General features: G+C 40.0%; 1 protein-coding gene and 2 pseudogenes across 1 annotated transcript in view; 1 reads left to right on the forward strand and 2 right to left on the reverse strand.

Annotated features, from left to right (window-relative positions):
- The window catches only part of LOC139455185 (uncharacterized), a 121,170-nt gene that overhangs the window by 89,101 nt on the left and 12,361 nt on the right, over positions 1-19,708 (reverse strand). The gene's annotated exons all lie outside the window — the stretch shown is intronic.
- LOC139455950 (uncharacterized) lies at positions 7,992-11,058 on the forward strand (annotated as a pseudogene).
- LOC139455951 (uncharacterized) lies at positions 15,017-18,748 on the reverse strand (annotated as a pseudogene).

The following is a 19,708-nucleotide window of genomic DNA, read 5'->3' on the forward strand; positions in this document are numbered from 1 at the left end:
CGCTCACGCTAAACTATTGTTTAGAAGTGACAGTTTCAAAATGTTCGCGGCTATCGAAGGTAATGAAAACGGTATCATATTTTTTAATCTGTAAACGTGCTTTAATACGACATTAGGAAAGCTTAATTATAAAGACAGTGTCTATTCACGATATATTATACGCTGTCTCGCCTATTATGGAAGGTCTACACTCTCCAGTAACGTTAAACAATCCGAGTTCAGTCTTTATCAAAGGTAGCAATTGTAGCATCGTTCTCCATTCTTGCATGGTCATTGCTATTTCTTTAATGGTGGCCTTACCGGCCAAAAACATTCTCACGTCCAAAACTGTACGGTTTTCAAGTCGACATACTTTTAGTCTGGTCACTGCCGACAATTTGAACTGATTAAGCGAACACTTTTCGCCACGGGTGTTCAGACTTTTTATAGCCTCAGATCTGGGTAAATATTTTAATGCCTGGAAAATAGCGTTAGAGGCTTCGGTCGGAGAATTATTAGTTGTCCTAGTGATCCATTCGGCTACCGAAGAACCGGTTAGAAGACTACCCAACAAACCGCATTTAGCGGTAGCGATCATGGGAGGTTTATCAAAAGGCTGTTATATGCTTTCTCGACTGTTGAATTAGCTAGTCGTTCGCCGGTTTCCTGTATACTATTTAATTCCGCAAACTGTTGTTATATAAATCTAAGTTACTGGGTTTGAGTGCGGGTCACTGACCCGGAACTGTCACCTGTGGGCAGCGTCTGAGGCTTCAACGACAACACTGGGAAAATACCCTTTTCACAGATGAGTCGAGGTTTCATCTGGACAGCTCTGATGGTCGTGCAAGTGTCTGCGGCATCCAGGAGAACATTTTTGTGATACTCAACGGTGTCCTTGCGGGAGTGGAAGTGTAATAGTAACGAGTCGCATCACAAATTCCGGGAAAACACAATTCATTATCGTTAATGTCAATGTCAATGGAGTACGCTACTTTATGTGCAAATGCAGGGACGTAAGGTCATGTTGCAGTCCGCCCACAGCTTTCACATGTTGTAACATACCTTATGAGGCAGCACAACATTCCTGAATTGCCATGGCCGGATGTTTTTCTACACTATTCGCAGTGCAATGTCCTGGCATTATGCTTTCAATAAATCGCTTGTATTTGTTCGTGCGCAGGATGTAACATATTTTTTTAACCATGTCTCTTCATTTCGCGCGCACGGAATAGTATATCGTGCGCACGATATGATATATACTTGTTTTTTATAATGACGTCTCTTCATTTCGTGGGCACATTATACCATATAGTGCGCACACTTTAGTTTCTTGTGTTCATGACATACAATTATTGTTTTCTCCTTTCCATGTCCCTTCAGTGCTACCGTATTTTACGGTGTGTAGTAACATTTTATTATATGGTTCAGCATGAAAGACTGAGTTTTCTGAGAAAAGTGATATTTCCATTGCAGTGAACATAACGCTTGATATTTCACAGCAGATAACATAACACTTGATATTTCACAGCAGATAACATAACACTTGATATTTCAATGCAGTGAACAATACACTTTGACGGAACAATTGTTATACAAGAGGTACCTCCCCTTTATTTATCTCCCTTTGTCGTAAGTGACTAGCCCGTTAACGTTCCCTTTGTACGTTAGTTCCACATTGACAAGGCAAAATATTGACGGATGGTCATTTAGGGAGTTATTCACTTTTTGCCGTTTATTACTCTCTCGAAAATGTTTCGATATGAACTGCAAATCACCCATTTAACTCGTCAATCGTGACTGTTCGTTTCGCAAAGTGCCATTTTTGTTACTTGACCAGCCTATATTCTTTCGCTTCTCTCAGCGGTCTCCTAGTATTCAAGAATATTTTTTGTTAAAGTTGATTTTGTATATAATCATATCGAAATATATGATAAAGAATTATCATGACCCTAAATATTTTTTTGATTCTTTTGTTCATACTTTTTAAGATTTTGCAACATGAAACTACTTTTTAAGTCGCAAATACAAGGGTGTGTGAACCGGTGAATTTACGTTTTAAGGTTTTACCTTTGTAATGATCTAGTCTAATTTTCCGGTAGTCAACTGCACAAAAAGTATATAATAAATAGGATATTCCATGTATCTCGTGAAATATCATGTTTCTCTCATCTCGTGACAGGGGAACAGGTGATACACCCCCCACCCCCGACCCCCCACCCCCACCCCCCACCCCCGACCCCCCGACCCCCCCACCACCCCCCCCCCCCCCCACCCCCCCACCCCAACCCCCCCCACCGTCACTCAATGAGAGAAACATAATAATTCACTCGACACGTGAAATATCAGCTATATCTCATGTTTTGTACTATAGCTCTAAGCATCAGATTTCTTTATAATTGCCATATTCTAAACATCAAAGATAAACAGGAACTATGTAAAGTAATGTAATAAAACAACTGTATCAAGTAAAACATATAATTATGATAATCATTCGCGATTTAATTGCTTTCAATTATGTTATGGTCACTGCTCCAAGGCTGTACTGAATGAAATGTCCATGGATGTGTAGTAACTCAATCCTTACAATAGGCAAGTCAAGATAAGCGGCCAGTCTGAGGATGCCAGTCTTTTATAGGGACATTTGTTCTTATTATTTATATTATCCAAGAATTCTGATTTAAACTAACAATTTTGCAAGTCTATATTTCTTTCAGTGGTCGGAATTTGCTCGGATCTGGGGAGAGAGTGTGCTGTTTGAAGTTGCCAGAGTACATTTATAGGCTCTGTGCTGACCACGACGCTGGACCATGCAAAGTTGTCACAGTTGATGATTATTGAGAGAGATAACTGGAGCAGATGACGCATTTTAAAAAGAGAAATAAAGAGATTAAACAAACAGATCTACTTATCGCACATATATCTGTAATACTTTAATACCTAACATCACGATTTTAACTTGCATATATCAATGCTAATTAACTTTCATTGTATTCAAACATTTATCGTTCTTATTCGAGCTTAAAGGTGGTCTATTTTCATTCATATTTGCAATTAATTCATAAGAATTGGTTCCGATTTATTCTAGCATATCCATATTGGTCTGTGCTGTCCCACTGTCCACAGCAGGGAGATTCGGCCTCGTTTCAATTATGCACTTCAAGGGCGAGTGAGAGAGAAACCGGACGGTGGCCATGGGGCTGCAGAGAGGATCGGGATGGTTGATCGTCAGGATAAACAGCTCTTGCTTTTCACATATTTTCAAGAATATTGAGACTCTACGTAAAACCCTTTCATGAACGGTCGAACGTGATTCAAGTTGTTGCCAATACTTTATCAAAATGTAGGAGACAGACAGACAGGAGATTTGGCATCTACTGATGAGGGCCATAGGACTCTGATGATTGGAATAACCTCTTGGTTTATACAGACGGAAATTGATCTTGCTGTACATCTTCCTGACGCAAGCCTTTCAACACTGTCTGCAGTTAGCCCTGCTCCTTGCTGTACTAAATGATAGGTCCATTGGTGTATATAGTAGTTCTACCGTTTTGTATAATGAGCAAGTCTATATAAGAGCATTCTTCCCCTAGTGCATGTTGGGAGGTCTGAAATCTGCACTGTGATATTTTGTTCCTTGATAAGGGTCAGTAAATGTGTCCCAGTCGAGTGAACGTGAACTACATGATGATTGTGGTGTTTACGTACATGTACAAATAGTTTCTTAATCAATCATTAGCAATAACGATTGTCCAAGTTATTCGGTTTGTTTCTAGTTAACTCAAATTCATAATAAAACATTAAAAAATATGTTTAGCCCTGAATCAATTTGATTACTTTGTATCTGTTATCCGTCGACGCCTAGTCTGTCCGTTGTGTCTGGACAACTCTACTTGTGTACATGTACATATAGTTTCTTAATCAATCATTAGCAATAACGATTGTCCAAGTTAATCGGTTTGTTTCTAGTTAACTCAAATTCATAATAAAACATTAAAAAATATGTTTAGCCCTGAATCAATTTGATTACTTTGTATCTGTTATCCGTCGACGCCTAGTCTGTCCGTTGTGTCTGGACAACTCTACTTGTGTTGTAGTGAATCCGATAACTGTACCTAAGGTTATCCTTTCTGTAAAAGTTAATATGTACATTATCGTTGAACATGTATGCGGACATCAGCATACATTCCTGTGAAAAACAACAAATACACTACAAAAAAACTACAAATCCATGACGTTTTAAGTGTGAAGAAAAATGCAGCTCCAAACAATGTAGACCGACATAGGGTAATGATCAAAGTGGACATTCTCAATGTCAAGGAAGGATTGTGATAGTATCCATTGTCAGTTTGAAAATATGCATTGTAGTATATAGGCGATGCATCAGGGTAATTTGTGTGAGGCAACTCGTGACTGAATTGAACTGATCGGGTTGTTGGCGTATCGATGTGCCCCGGCGGCGTGAATCGTTTCTCTTGGTATCAATCACTGGATCGTTTGATAAGGATTCGATTCCCTTGTGCAGTAGAGCTGTACTCACTCACTCACTCACTCACTCACTCACTCACTCACTCACTCACTCACTCAACCACCCTCCCACCTAACCACCCACCCACTTACTCGCTCACTCACTCACTCACCTTATTCATGTTTAAACATATTTCTCTGTCAGTTTTATGTCAGATATATCATGTCACTTGACTATAACAAATGAAACTGACAATGTCAACTGTACAATGAGTGAGTGAGTGAGTATGATTTTACGCCGCTTTTAGCAATATTCCAGCAATATCACGGCTGGGATCACCAGAAATGGACTCCACATATTGTGGTGGGAATCGAACCCGGGTCTTCGGCGTGACGAGCGAGCGAGCGCTTTAACCACTAGGCTAAGCAACCGCCCCCAACTGTACAATGTGCCATGTGGCCTTAAATACCGAATAAAATATCTATATACCCATTTTATTCAACTTAATATAAATCAAAAGCCACGTTCACACAGCGTGGAGATTGCGGCGTAAAACAACAAACACACTCGGACATAAACATAAATAGGGGACACATATAACACAATCAGAGATGGTTTATTCACGTGTGTGTGTGTGTGTGTGTGTGCGTGTGTGTAATAGGTTTAATGAATTACTGTATTTTTTATATTTACATAAAACATATACTGTTGTGTACATATGAGTTTTCAAAAATCTACAATATCAAAATTGATTCGATACTCTCAACGAAAATGACCACGATTGCAGATGAATATCTGTTAGCCTCTGTAGAAAAAAATTGGTAAATACACTTTCAGATTGTACATATTGATCATACCAAACATTTCCAAGACCACTATTGAATAACAATGTTTTCACCTCAGTTGTCCAATTAGTCTTTCCATTCACATCGTATGACATCATCATGTTGTAACATTTCTTAGGGTATCTTGATGAATTCATTTTAAGGAGTTTCAGCCAGTACTTTATGTGAATACCTAACATCACATGTGAATATATAAATAGAGGAAATTTACTACATTCTCCATCAACCAGATTCTTTTGCATGCATAAAGGTGAACCTTTTCTATTTTATTAAATTGTTTTAATCCCCATATTTCCTCACCGTTAAGTAAAATTGGGTTAATTGTAACATCAAAGATCTTACAGAATGACTTGTACTTTCTGGACCGCAGTGGCTGTGAACGTAAGGGCATCATGATTGGCCTTAACACCTTTTACTGCATTCTTAAATCTTAAATTCTTAAATCTATTAATTTCTACCAATTTCATAAAGGAAGAGCGATGGGATGAATGTTGTTTGAGGACATTGGATAGGTTTATGTTATGTTTGGTAAGGGCATTAATATGTTTGGCAAGCAGGCTGACATCGTCAATGGTGGCTGTACCAAACAATGTTTTGGAAAGGGACCCTACAAAACTTAGAACTGCTCGTTTGAGCGTCTTGATGAAGGCACCTTGGATTCAGGGATGAGTTTAATGATTTGGTGCCTAGTTTCATTTAGCAGTGAAACACACCTGGTTTTGATGACGTTAAGGTGCATTTGGATTTGGTGCTGTATAGCACAAGTTCCATTGCCTTGGTGGCATCCACTCATGGTGGGAATGCTTCGGACAAGGGGAAGTTTGACCTCGTAGTTGTGGACCCAGTATTCAGTTGCAAGTAGTTGAGTCTCTGAACAGGGCTGGTGCCGAGGGTAGGGCGGGCAAACAGATAAGCCACAGGATAATCAAGCTCCAGGATGAACCTTTGATGAAATGAAAAGGGAGCCATTAGAAGAGTTGGCCTGGTTGAGAAGAATGTTGTGGCCACCAGCACCTAAACAACCTAGCACTATAAGACACAGAACACTTGGTAACTGCAAAGGGATGGTCACTCATACCTTATGGCCATGCAATTCACGTCACAAAAGATATGGGGGTAGCTTGATAACAAATATGCAAATGAATCATTGGAAGTACTTATGTCCATGTTTGCGCTTCTTACCAGACATTGTTCTGGACCTATGGAAGTGCTTGATCAGGGATGGATCAAGGTTGGAAGCGGGCTCCCAGGTCGTTTCTGAGTAGCCTAACCACTTGATTTGGTACTGTTTGGTACCGTTTGCAATTTTGCATCTGATAACTTTGTAAACAGGAAACGTTTGATATCTTGAGATTTGTCAACCTGTTGGCGGGCAATGGATGGTGCAGAGCCTGCATCACTGATGTGTGGCTGTGGAAGAACCACCTGTGCTGGGACCAGGAGAATGTGTGTCCGCTTCAGCAGAGGTGCTGGGACCAGGAGAATGTGTGTCCACTTCAGCAGAAGTGCTGGGAAGAGGAGAATGTGTGTACGCTTCAGCAGAGGTGCTGGGACCAGGAGAATGTGTGTCCGCTTCAGCAGAGGTGCTTGGACCAGGAGAATGTGTGTCCGCATCAGCAGAGGTGCTGGGACCAGGAGAATGTGTGTCCGCTTCAGCAGAAGTGCTGGGAAGAGGAGAATGTGTGTCCGCATCAGCAGAGGTGCTGGGACCAGGAGAATGTGTGTCCGCATCAGCAGAGGTGCTGGGACCAGGAGAATGTGTGTCCGCTTCAGCAGAAGTGCTGGGAAGAGGAGAATGTGTGTCCGCATCAGCAGAGGTGCTGGGACCAGGAGAATGTGTGTCCGCTTCAGCAGAAGTGCTGGGATGAGGAGAATGTGTGTCCGCTTCAGCAGAAGTGCTGGGAAGAGGAGAATGTGTGTACGCTTCAGCAGAGGTGCCGGGACCAGGAGGATGTGTGTCCGCTTCAGCAGAAAAGCTGGGACCAGGAGAATGTGTGTCCGCTTCAGCAGAAGTGCTGGGATGAGGAGAATGTGTGTCCGCTTCAGCACAGGTGCTGGGAAGAGGAAAATGTGTGTACGCTTCAGCAGAGGTGCTGGGAAGAGGAGAATGTGTGTACGCTTCAGCAGAGGTCCGCTTCAGCAGAAGTGCTTGGACCAGGAGAATGTGTGTCCGCTTCAGCAGAAGCGCTGGGACCAGGAGAATGTGCCATATTGATAGATCCTTGTCTCATCACCCAGCACCATAAAATGAAAATATTCTGCTGGTTATGTGTTGGAGAAGGTAACTACTTGTACTTTGGGTGCCATTGTCGCGATGGGATTGAGACGCTTTGGCCTTCTTGTGGTTTCAGTTTAGTTTTCACTTTGTATTGATTTGTTTCCTGATGGTCTGATGGTGCTGATAGTCGGATGTTTGTAATTTCGAAAAGTATTAATCTTCTTTATCGATCTTTATCGATAGCAAATTAAAGAGGTTAGTAAAATGATGAACTTTGTTTTATTGCAACATGCACTGCTTGTGATATATGTATAACCAAATCCGAACAACCTACCGACACGCTTGTGTATGAATTCATCCTGGTGCTGGCGATAGGCACATAATTCATGTCAAGCTCGACCTGTATTGGTACCACACGTAATTAATGATGCTGGAGGCAGGTGTATATAGAACTAATAATCACACTTAATCAAGTTTTTCAATGTTTTTTTTCGTTTTTTTACAGAACATCGTCATGCGACCCAAGAAGTCTCTGATCTGTCTGGTATTCCTATGCTTATGCAGTACATACCTCTTTTATTGTAAACTGAAGAGGGATTTCAGAATGGATTTGACAAGGACTTCACAAATTGCATCAGAAAATAATCACGATAATGCAGAGTATAAAGCAAGATTTGTTACGAAAGATCTAACAAGAAATGTCACAAGAGATGCTTCAAAAGCGGAAAAAACAAAAAATAGTGTAAAGTATAAAACGCAAAATCTTGTTACAGGAAATACAAGAGATGCTCCAAGACTCCAAAACATTAAACAAGGAGAGGATGGGTGTTGGGTCAGCAGGGCGTGTAACGGAGCCAGTAAAAATTATACGGAGACAGAGAGACGAGCAAAAGACCTATTCTTTGAAAGGTTATCACGGGAAGAAAAAGAGAATTTTAGGGACCTCATTAGAACCTTCAGTGAAGGTGTGCCCTCTAACATCACCTACTTTATCTATGCAGGAGCTTTACTGGGTTCCTACTCCCATCACGGCATTATTCCCTGGGACGATGACGTGGACATCATTGTGAGGGAGAGTGACAAACCCGCATTGTTGACATTCCTGCAGTCCCTCCAACCAGAGTATGAAGTCAACGCTTCAGTGAAAACAAGCTGGAAATTGTATCACGCAAATTCTCTAATGGCTGGTGGCACGAGCTGGAAATATCCAATCCCTCGATATATTTTTTTACTCCAAACACCATTCATACATACAAGATTGTAAAATTCAGGAAAAGATATACAAAAAGAGTGACATGTTTCCCTTGATAACACGGCCCTTCATGGGCATGATGCTGCCCGCTCCAAGGAACACACGCAAAGAGCTGGAACTCGTCTACAAGATTGATATGTGTGTGTCAAATTTGTATAATCACAAACGGGAAGAATATTTGCCATTGAAATGTAGGGCAAGAATTCCTTGTTCTCTTCTGAAAGATACGTTTCCATTTGTAACCGGAAAGATGTCACATAACAAAACTATTGAAGTGTTGGAAAATAACTACAGCATCCCTGAATACCTGATATAATTCTGGTGGATGTGATCCACATACCAGTACATGTCTCCTATTCCTGTATCAGTGGAAAACTGGGGTGTTTTCATGATCCGGTTAGGTCTCGATTTTTTAAATTAAATGAGAAAGCTTATTTATGTCCTTTTGATTTTTCATGTATGATGTATTAGACATCTCTGCTCTCGTTTAGAAGTAGACGTAATAGAGGGTGAAGGTGATGTGGAAGCAGTAGAGGATCACGCTGATGTAGATGTAAATGTAGTAGAGGGTCACACTGGTGTAGATGTAGTAGGGGGTCACACTGGTGTAGATGTAGTAGAGGGTCACGCTGATGTAGATGTAGTAGAGGGTCACGCTGATGTAGATGTAGTAGAGTGTCATGCTGATGTAGATGTAGTAGAGGGTCACGCTGATGTAGATGTAGATGTAGTAGTGGGTCACGCTGATGTAGATGTAGTAGAGGGTTAGGGTGGTGTGAATCTCACAAGGAAGACCAACGCCTACTGGGGGTGAGTTGTGTCCAAGAAGCCACAAGTTTATTTTCAATATCAATATTCACCCTGTAACATAATTGAACAAATAATAAGTACATAGTTATACACATTAAAACATTGCACTTATCACCGTTATTGATATAATAATTAAAATGCATTCATCACATTGTTCATGATGTTCTCCATATTACTTAAACTGCATCAATGCACTTTCATATACAAGATGTAAATTATACATACATGAAACATAAACAATAAATAACTAAATTACTATGCCTACCGAATGTGTGGCACTCAGGTGATAATTGCAAAATCACTTGTCACTGCAGATCCATCTATAAATAACATACACATATAACTCGAATTTAAATATCATAAAATAATATGCATATTAATCTACTGCCATATCAATTCATTCTAAACCTAATCTCAAACATGGTGACATCGATAAACATACATAAAGTAAGATGATATTTATTAATGTATCAAGGCGAACAATATGGCGGACACAAATACTTATATATGTCGCCTTTATCATCAAAATATTATAGTACATTCACATCACATCAGAAACCATAAACATAAATGGTGTGCTTATAATCATTATTGTACTAATGACATAAAATACATTCATACAATCGAATCACACAAGTATACCCTACACTGAAATAATGTTTGCACTATACATGCTGTACTAAAACAAATATTACATCCTACATGATGTTTACAATCTAGTATTAAAATTAACCTTTTGAGATAAATGTGCAGCTGTACATAGTGATCTTTCTTGGTGCCTGCGGAAGTATAGAAGCTTGCCCTAAAATAACAAGGCAAAAGAATACTCTCACAATAAACAAAAGAACTGACCAGCCCAAGTTAAGCTTGGAGCAATCAGGCTGGAAACTTGTACCATACATGATCTAATAAAATACACCAATTACACTGTCTAAAACCAATACCATATATATACAGATAAACTTTAAAAATGACACTGCCAAAGATGTAGTAGAGGGTCACGCTGATGTAGACGTAGATGATGTAGAGGGTCAGGCTGAGGTAGATGTTGTAGAGGATCACGCTAATGTAGATGTAGATGATGTAGAGGGTCACGCTGAGGTAGATGTTGTAGAGGGTCACGCTGATGTAGACGTAGATGATGTAGAGGGTCACGCTTTGAGTTCTGTAATAATGCTCTGCCTTAACTTCTTAAACTGCAGTGATGAGAAAGATTATGTTCTACCAGTATTTTATTTTTCATCTTTGACTGCAATAGCCCTCAGTCGAGTTGAAGGACATTCACCCTGGATATTATCTATTGTACTAATCTGGCCTAGATGGATGCACAGCTCTCGATAGGGAACTAAACTGGGTAATCTATCTCCACTCTTTATTGTGCTGGGTATCACTTCTTTTCCTTTCTCCAAGGAGACCCTACTATCACTTTACAAATCACTAATTAGATCAAAAAGAGACTATGGATGCCAAATATACAACGCCTTAAACTCCTCATTAAGCTCAATTCAATATCAAGCACTCAAGATAATCACACGCAGTAGTATAGGTAATGATGGTTCTGGACCACTTCCACTGGAGCTGGATTTATATACCTATACTGCTACTACAGGGGGAATTTTTTATGCCAAAATGATTATGCGATTCAATGATAGTCATGAGATTAAGTTAAATTGACTCTAGCTCACCAATACCTGGGGCCAATCATTGCTTCTATTAGTATAAAAGTGATGATGTGATTCAACGAAAGTCGTTTTAAAAGAAATATCAATTTTAATTAATAATGAATAAAATTTACTATAGCCCACAAGGATATTGGAAAGGTGTAGGAGCAATAAAAAAATTAGCCACCATGGGTAAGGTATCTAAAGATGTAGCCAATGATTGGTTAAAGAAACAAGCGATGTGGCAAATATACTTACCGGCACCGCGTTATATTCCGAGAAAGAAGTTTGATAATTTTATAATGAATGAAGTTCATCAGGCTGACCTCTTGCTTCTTCCCCACGATAAGGTAAAACGCAAAACGTATAAATACGCTTTAACAGTAGTGGATGTGGCTAGTCGATACAAAGAGGTTGAGCCATTAACCTCGAAAGATTCAACAGAAGTAGCTAATGCACTGAGGCGCATATATAAACGTGGACCACTAAAATGTCCTAAGCTATTTCAAGTAGATCCCGGTCGCGTGTTTATGGGATCGACAACTAAACTGTTAACAAAGCACGATGTTGAAATCAGGCGTGGTGAAAAAGAGGCCCACCGTAGTCAAGCTATCGTCGAAAGATTTAACAGGACATTAACGGAACGTTTGTTTGCTTATCAGTATGGGATCGAAATGAAATCCGAGCGATTGAGATCAACGGAATGGGTGACACGATTATCAGCTGTTGTATCAGCGCTTAATAATGAAGTAAAGAGATTAATAGGGAAGAAACCATCCGATGCTATTAAAATGAACTCCGTGACTTCCGAATCTTCAGCACCGAGGAGAGGCAAAGAACGAAAACTTCCGGATAGAGTAAGGGTAAGATATTTATACCAGCCTGGTGAACTCGAAGGAGGCCTATGACATGCAACAGATCCAATTTGGTCCCTTAAGACGTATAACATTAGTCTATTGGTTACGAAAGAAGGAGAGCCTATTCTTTATTATCTTCAAGATGGACTAGGTAGGGCATTTGTACGAGAAAAGTTGTTCATAGTTCCCGACGGTACGGTATTACCACTATAACCATATGCATAGGTAGTTACACCATCATTATCAATCCATCTCTTTGTATCTAAGGGGGATAATGATGTCTTGTTCATTCTTAATCCATAAATCCTATGATTGTAACTTCTTAAAGAGTTCATCTTATGTTTGAACGTTCTACCGTTGAATAATGATTCTTTATACTGTTCGTGTTTGATATGCTTTTTTTCAAGATACTTCTTAACGCCCTTAGCTTTTCTTATCTCCCCATTATCGGACTTCTTTATAGAATACATCTTAGGTCTTAATCCGACATACTCCGCTTTAGGGGTCCCAGAACATTCATCCTTCATCTTACCTAACACCTTTTTATTTACTACACTGTGCAGAGGATTATCTTTTGGGTAATCGCTCCTGTCGTACATATTTATTTTTTCTGCCATATCTTTATACACATCCTCGGTTTGTATTTCCATCATCAAAGAATCTGTGTCGGTATATAACACCTCGCATCTATCGCCGTATTGCTTCTTAAGTTCGTTGTAATAAAAGTCATACATTAAGTGTTCTGAAAAGTCGAGAATGCTCATACCGAAGTACACCGGTCTGTTGAATTCTATATTACTCTTCTGCATATGCAACACGGCTAAGTCATTATCGAATATCTTGCTTCTGTTAAAAGCCAGACTGGCTATAAGTTTCCTGAGTCTTTCTTCCTCATTAGATCTGACTAAAGGTTGACTCATAGCCCATCCATACAAATTGTTAGCGTCGAGATATAATATATGTGTATAATATATGCTAAATTAGTCAGATCTAATGAGGAAGAAAGACTCAGGAAACTTATAGCCAGTCTGGCTTTTAACAGAAGCAAGATATTCGATAACGACTTAGCCGTGTTGCATATGCAGAAGAGTAATATAAAATTCAACAGACCGGTGTACTTCGGTATGAGTATTCTCGACTTTTCAGAACACTTAATGTATGACTTTTATTACAACGAACTTAAGAAGCAATACGGCGATAGATGCGAGGTGTTATATACTGACACAGATTCTTTGATGATGGAAATACAAACCGAGGATGTGTATAAAGATATGGCAGAAAAAATAGATATGTAAGACAGGAGCAATTACCCAAAAGATAATCCACTGCACAGTGTAATAAATACAAAGGTGTTAGGTAAGATGAAGGATGAATGTGCTGGGACCCCTAAAGCGGAGTATGTCGGATTAAGACCTAAGATGTATTCTATAATACATGTATTCTATAAAGAATGGGGAGATAAGAAAAGCTAAGGGCGTTAAGAAGTATCTTGTAAAAAAGCATATCAAACACGAACAGTATAAAGAATCATTATTCAACGGTAGAACGTTCAAACATGAGATGAACTCTTTAAGAAGTTACAATCATAGGATATATGGATTAAGAATGAACAAGACATCATTATCCCCCTTAGATACAAAGAGATGGATTGATAATGATGGTGTAACTACCTATGCATATGGTTATAGTGGTAATACCGTACCGTCGGGAACTATGAACAACTTTTCTCGTACAAATGCCCTACCTAGTCCATCTTGAAGATAATAAAGAATAGGCTCTCCTTCTTTCATAACCAATAGACTAATGTTATACGTCTTAAGGGACCAAATTGGATCTGTTGCATGTCATAGGCCTCCTTCGAGTTCACCAGGCTGGTATAAATATCTTACCCTTACTCTATCCGGAAGTTTTCGTTCTTTGCCTCTCCTCGGTGCTGAGATTCGGAAGTCACGGAGTTCATTTTAATAGCATCGGATGGTTTCTTCCCTATTAATCTCTTTACTTCATTATTAAGCGCTGATACAACAGCTGATAATCGTGTCACCCATTCTGTTGATCTCAATCGCTCGGATTTCATTTCGATCCCATACTGATAAGCAAACAAACGTTCCGTTAATGTCCTGTTAAATCTTTCGACGATAGCTTGACTACGGTGGGCCCCTTTTTCACCACGCCTGATTTCAACATCGTGCTTTGTTAACAGTTTAGTTGTCGATCCCATAAACTCGCGACCGGGATCTACTTGAAATAGCTTAGGACATTTTAGTGGTCCACGTTTATATATGCGCCTCAGTGCATTAGCTACTTCTGTTGAATCTTTCGAGGTTAATGGCTCAGCCTCTTTGTATCGACTAGCCACATCCACTACTGTTAAAGCGTATTTATACGTTTTGCGTTTTACCTTATCGTGGGGAAGAAGCAAGAGGTCAGCCTGATGAACTTCATTCATTATAAAATTATCAAACTTCTTTCTCGGAATATAACGCGGTGCCGGTAAGTATATTTGCCACATCGCTTGTTTCTTTAACCAATCATTGGCTACATCTTTAGATACCTTACCCATGGTGGCTAATTTTTTTATTGCTCCTACACCTTTCCAATATCCTTGTGGGCTATAGTAAATTTTATTCATTATTAATTAAAATTGATATTTCTTTTAAAACGACTTTCGTTGAATCACATCATCACTTTTATACTAATAGAAGCAATGATTGGCCCTAGGTATTGGTGAGCTAGAGTCAATTTAACTTAATCTCATGACTATCATTGAATCGCATAATCATTTTGGCATAAAAAATTCCCCCTGTAGTAGCAGTATAGGTATATAAATCCAGCTCCAGTGGAAGTGGTCCAGAACCATCATTACCTATACTACTGCGTGTGATTATCTTGAGTGCTTGATATTGAATTGAGCTTAATGAGGAGTTTAAGGCGTTGTATATTTGGCATCCATAGTCTCTTTTTGATCTAATTAGTGATTTGTAAAGTGATAGTAGGGTCTCCTTGGAGAAAGGAAAAGAAGTGATACCCAGCACAATAAAGAGTGGAGATAGATTACCCAGTTTAGTTCCCTATCGAGAGCTGTGCATCCATCTAGGCCAGATTAGTACAATAGATAATATCCAGGGTGAATGTCCTTCAACTCGACTGAGGGCTATTGCAGTCAAAGATGAAAAATAAAATACTGGTAGAACATAATCTTTCTCATCACTGCAGTTTAAGAAGTTAAGGCAGAGCATTATTACAGAACTCAAAGCGTGACCCTCTACATCATCTACGTCTACATCAGCGTGACCCTCTACAACATCTACCTCAGCGTGACCCTCTACATCATCTACATCTACATTAGCGTGATCCTCTACAACATCTACCTCAGCCTGACCCTCTACATCATCTACGTCTACATCAGCGTGACCCTCTACTACATCTTTGGCAGTGTCATTTTTAAAGTTTATCTGTATATATATGGTATTGGTTTTAGACAGTGTAATTGGTGTATTTTATTAGATCATGTATGGTACAAGTTTCCAGCCTGATTGCTCCAAGCTTAACTTGGGCTGGTCAGTTCTTTTGTTTATTGTGAGAGTATTCTTTTGCCTTGTTATTTTAGGGCAAGCTTCTATACTTCCGCAGGCACCAAGAAAGATCACTATGTACAGCTGCACATTTATCTCAAAAGGTTAATTTTAATACTAGATTGTAAACATCATGTAGGATGTAATATTTGTTTTAGTACAGCATGTATAGTGCAAACATTATTTCAGTGTAGGGTATACTTGTGTGATTCGATTGTATGAATGTATTTTATGTCATTAGTACAATAATGATTATAAGCACACCATTTATGTTTATGGTTTCTGATGTGATGTGAATGTACTATAATATTTTGATGATAAAGGCAACATATATAAGTATTTGTGTCCGCCATATTGTTCGCCTTGATACATTAATAAATATCATCTTACTTTATGTATGTTTATCGATGTCACCCTGTTTGAGATTAGGTTTAGAATGAATTGATATGGCAGTAGATGAATATGCATATTATTTTATGATATTTAAGTTCGAGTGATATGTGTATGTTATTTATAGATGGATCTGCAGTGACAAGTGATTTTGCAATTATCACCTGAGTGCCACACATTCGGTAGGCATAGTAATTTAGTTATTTATTGTTTATGTTTCATGTATGTTTAATTTACATCTTGTATAAGAAAGTGCATTGATGCAGTTTAAGTAATATGGAGAACATCATGAACAATGTGATGAATGCATTTTAATTATTATATCAATAACGGTGATAAGTGCAATGTTTTAATGTGTATAACTATGTACTTATTATTTGTTCAGTTATGTTAAGGGTGAATATTGATATTGAAAATAAACTTGTGGCTTCTTGGTCACAACTCGTCCCCAGCAGGAGTTGGTCTTCCTTGTGAGATTCACACCACCCTAATCCTCTACTACATCTACATCAGCGTGACCCACTACTACATCTACATCTACATCAGCGTGACCCTCTACTACATCTACATCAGCATGACCCTCTACTACATCTACATCAGCTTGACCCTCTACTACATCTACACCAGTGTGACCCTCTACTACATCTACACCAGTGTGACCCTCGACTACATCTACATCTACATCAGCGTGATCCTCTACTGCTTCCACATCACCTTCACCCTCTATTACGTCTACTTCTAAACGAGAGCAGAGATGTCTAATACATCATACATGACAAATCAAAAGGACATAAATAACCTTTTTCATCAAATGAAAAAATTCGAGACCTAACCGGATCATGAAAACACCCCAGTTTTCCACTGATACAGGAATAGGAGACATGTACTGGTATGTGGATCACATCCACCAGAATTATATCAGGTGTTCCGGGATGCTGTAGTTATTTTCCAACGCTTCAATAGTTTTGTTATGTGATATATTTCTGGTTACAAATGGAAACGTATCTTTCAGAAGAGAACAAGGAATTCTTGCCCTACATTCCAATGACAAATATTCTTCCCGTTTGTGATCATACAAATTTGACACACACATATCAATCTTGTAGACGAGTTCCAGCTCTTTGTGTCTGTTCCCTTGGAGCGGGCAGCATCATGCCCATGAAGGGCCGTGTTATCAAGGGAAACATGTCACTCTTCTTGTATATCTTTTCCTGAATTTTACAATCTTGTATGTGTGAAGGGTGTTCAGAGTAAAAAAATATATCGAGGATTGGATATTTCCAGCTCATGCCACCAGCCATGAGAGAATTTGCGTGATACAATTTCCAGCTTATTTTCACTGAAGCGTTGACTTCATACTCTGGTGGGAGGGACTGCAGGTATGTCAACAATGCGGGTTTGTCACTCTCCCTCACAATGATGTCCACGTCATCATCCCAGGGAATAATGCCGTGATGGGAGTAGGAACCCAGTAAAGCTCCTGCATAGATAAAGTAGGTGATGTTAGAGGGCACACCTTCACTGAAGGTTTTAATGAGGTCCCTAAATTTCTCTTTTTCTTCCCTTGATAACCTTTCAAAAAATAGATCTTTTGCTCGTCTCTCTGTCTCCGTATAATTACTGGCTCCATTACTTTCCCTGCTGACCCAACACCCATCCTTTCCTCGTTTAATGTTTTGGAGTCTTGGAGCATTTCTTGTATTTCCAGCTCGTGCCACCAGCCATGAGAGAATTTGCGTGATACAATTTCCAGCTTGTTTTCACTGAAGCGTTGACTTCATACTCTGGTGGGAGGGACTGCAGGAATGTCAACAATGCGGGTTTGTCACTCTCCCTCACAATGATGTCCACGTCGTCGTCCCAGGGAATAATATTTCTGGACATACGCGGGACAAGAGAAATCATCAAGAAATCAACAAAGAGAGCACTGACCTCAAAACCTAAAGATCCATAATTCTCAGTAGGTGATCTAGTCCTGATGCAAAATTTACATGTTCTCCCTGATAGGTCCCCGAAACTGTCAGTTAAATGGGTAGGATCCTACACCATACTTGAGATTGGTCCCAATCATACCTTCAAGGTACAACATGTCCAAACGAACAAGACGCAGAAGGCACCTATCCATGCCAATCGCCTCAAAGCCCACACTGTTCTCACTCCCAACGACCGCCTTCCAGATCACACTCCCAACCATGGTCGTCATTCTCCTGGTCCCAGCACTTCTGCTGAAGCGGACACACATTCTCCAGGTCCCAGCACTTTTGCTGAAGCGGACACACATTCTCCTGGTCCCAGCGCTTCTGCTGAAGCGGACACACATACTCCTGGTCCCAGCGCTTCTGCTGAAGCGGACACACATTCTCCTCTTCCCAGCACTTCTGCTGAAGCGTACACACATTCTCCTCATCCCAGCACTTCTGCTGAAGCGGACACACATTCTCCTGGTCTCAGCACCTCTGCTGAAGTGGACACACATTCTCCTCGTCCCAGCACCTCTGCTGAAGCGGACACACATTCTCCTGGTCCCAGCACTTCTGCTGAAGCGGACACACATTCTCCTCTTCCCAGCACTTCTGCTGAACCGTCACACATTCTCCTCTTCCCAGCACTTCTGCTAATGCTGACACATCCTCAGACACACAGGTGGTTCTTCCACAGCCACACATCAGTGATGCAGGCTCTGCACCATCCATTGCCCGCCAACAGGTTGACAAATCTCAAGATAATCAAACGTATCCTGTTGACAAAATTATCAGATGCAAAATGGCAAACGGTACCAAACAGTACCAAATCAAGTGGTTAGGCTACTCAGAAACGACCTGGGAGCCCACTTCCAACCTTGATCCATCCCTGATCAAGCACTTCCATAGGTCCAGAACAATGTCTGGTAAGAAGCGCAAACACGGACCTAAGTACTTCCAATGATTCATTTGCATATTTGTTATCAAGCTACCCCCATATCTTTTGTGACGTGAATTGCATGGCCATAAGGTATGAGTGACCATCCCTTTGCAGTTACCAAGTGTTCTGTGTCTTATAGTGCTAGGTTGTTTAGGTGCTGGTGGCCACAACATTCTTCTCAACCAGGCCAACTCTTCTAATGGCTCCCTTTCCATTTCATCAAAGGTTCATCCTGGAGCTTGATTATCCTGTGGCTTATCTGTTTGCCCGCCCTATCCTTGGCACCAGCCCTGTTCAGAGACTCAACCACTTGCAACTGAATACTGGGTCCACACCTACGAGGTCAAACTTCCCCTTGTCCGAAGCATTCCCACCATGAGTGATGCCACCAAGGCAATGGAACTTGTGCTTTACAGCACCAAATCCAAATGCACCTTAACGTCATCAAAACCAGGTGTGTTTCACTGCTAAATGAAACTAGGCACCAAATCATTAAACTCATCCCTGAATCCAAGGTGCCTTCATCAAGACGCTCAAACGAGCAGTTCTAAGTTTTGTAGGGTCCCTTTCCAAAACATTGTTTGGTACAGCTACCATTGACGATGTCAGCCTGCTTGCCAAACATATTAATGCCCTTACCAAACATAACATAAACCTATCCAATGTCCTCAAACAACATTCCTCCCATCTCTCTTCCTTTATGAAATTGGTAGAAATTAATAGATTTAAGAATTTAAGATTTAAGAATGCAG

The sequence above is a fragment of the Haliotis cracherodii genome, unplaced genomic scaffold, assembly GCF_022045235.1.
Source record: "Haliotis cracherodii isolate W230 unplaced genomic scaffold, xgHalCrac1.p SCAF_11, whole genome shotgun sequence".
In the NCBI taxonomy this organism is placed as follows: Eukaryota; Metazoa; Mollusca; class Gastropoda; order Lepetellida; family Haliotidae; genus Haliotis; species Haliotis cracherodii.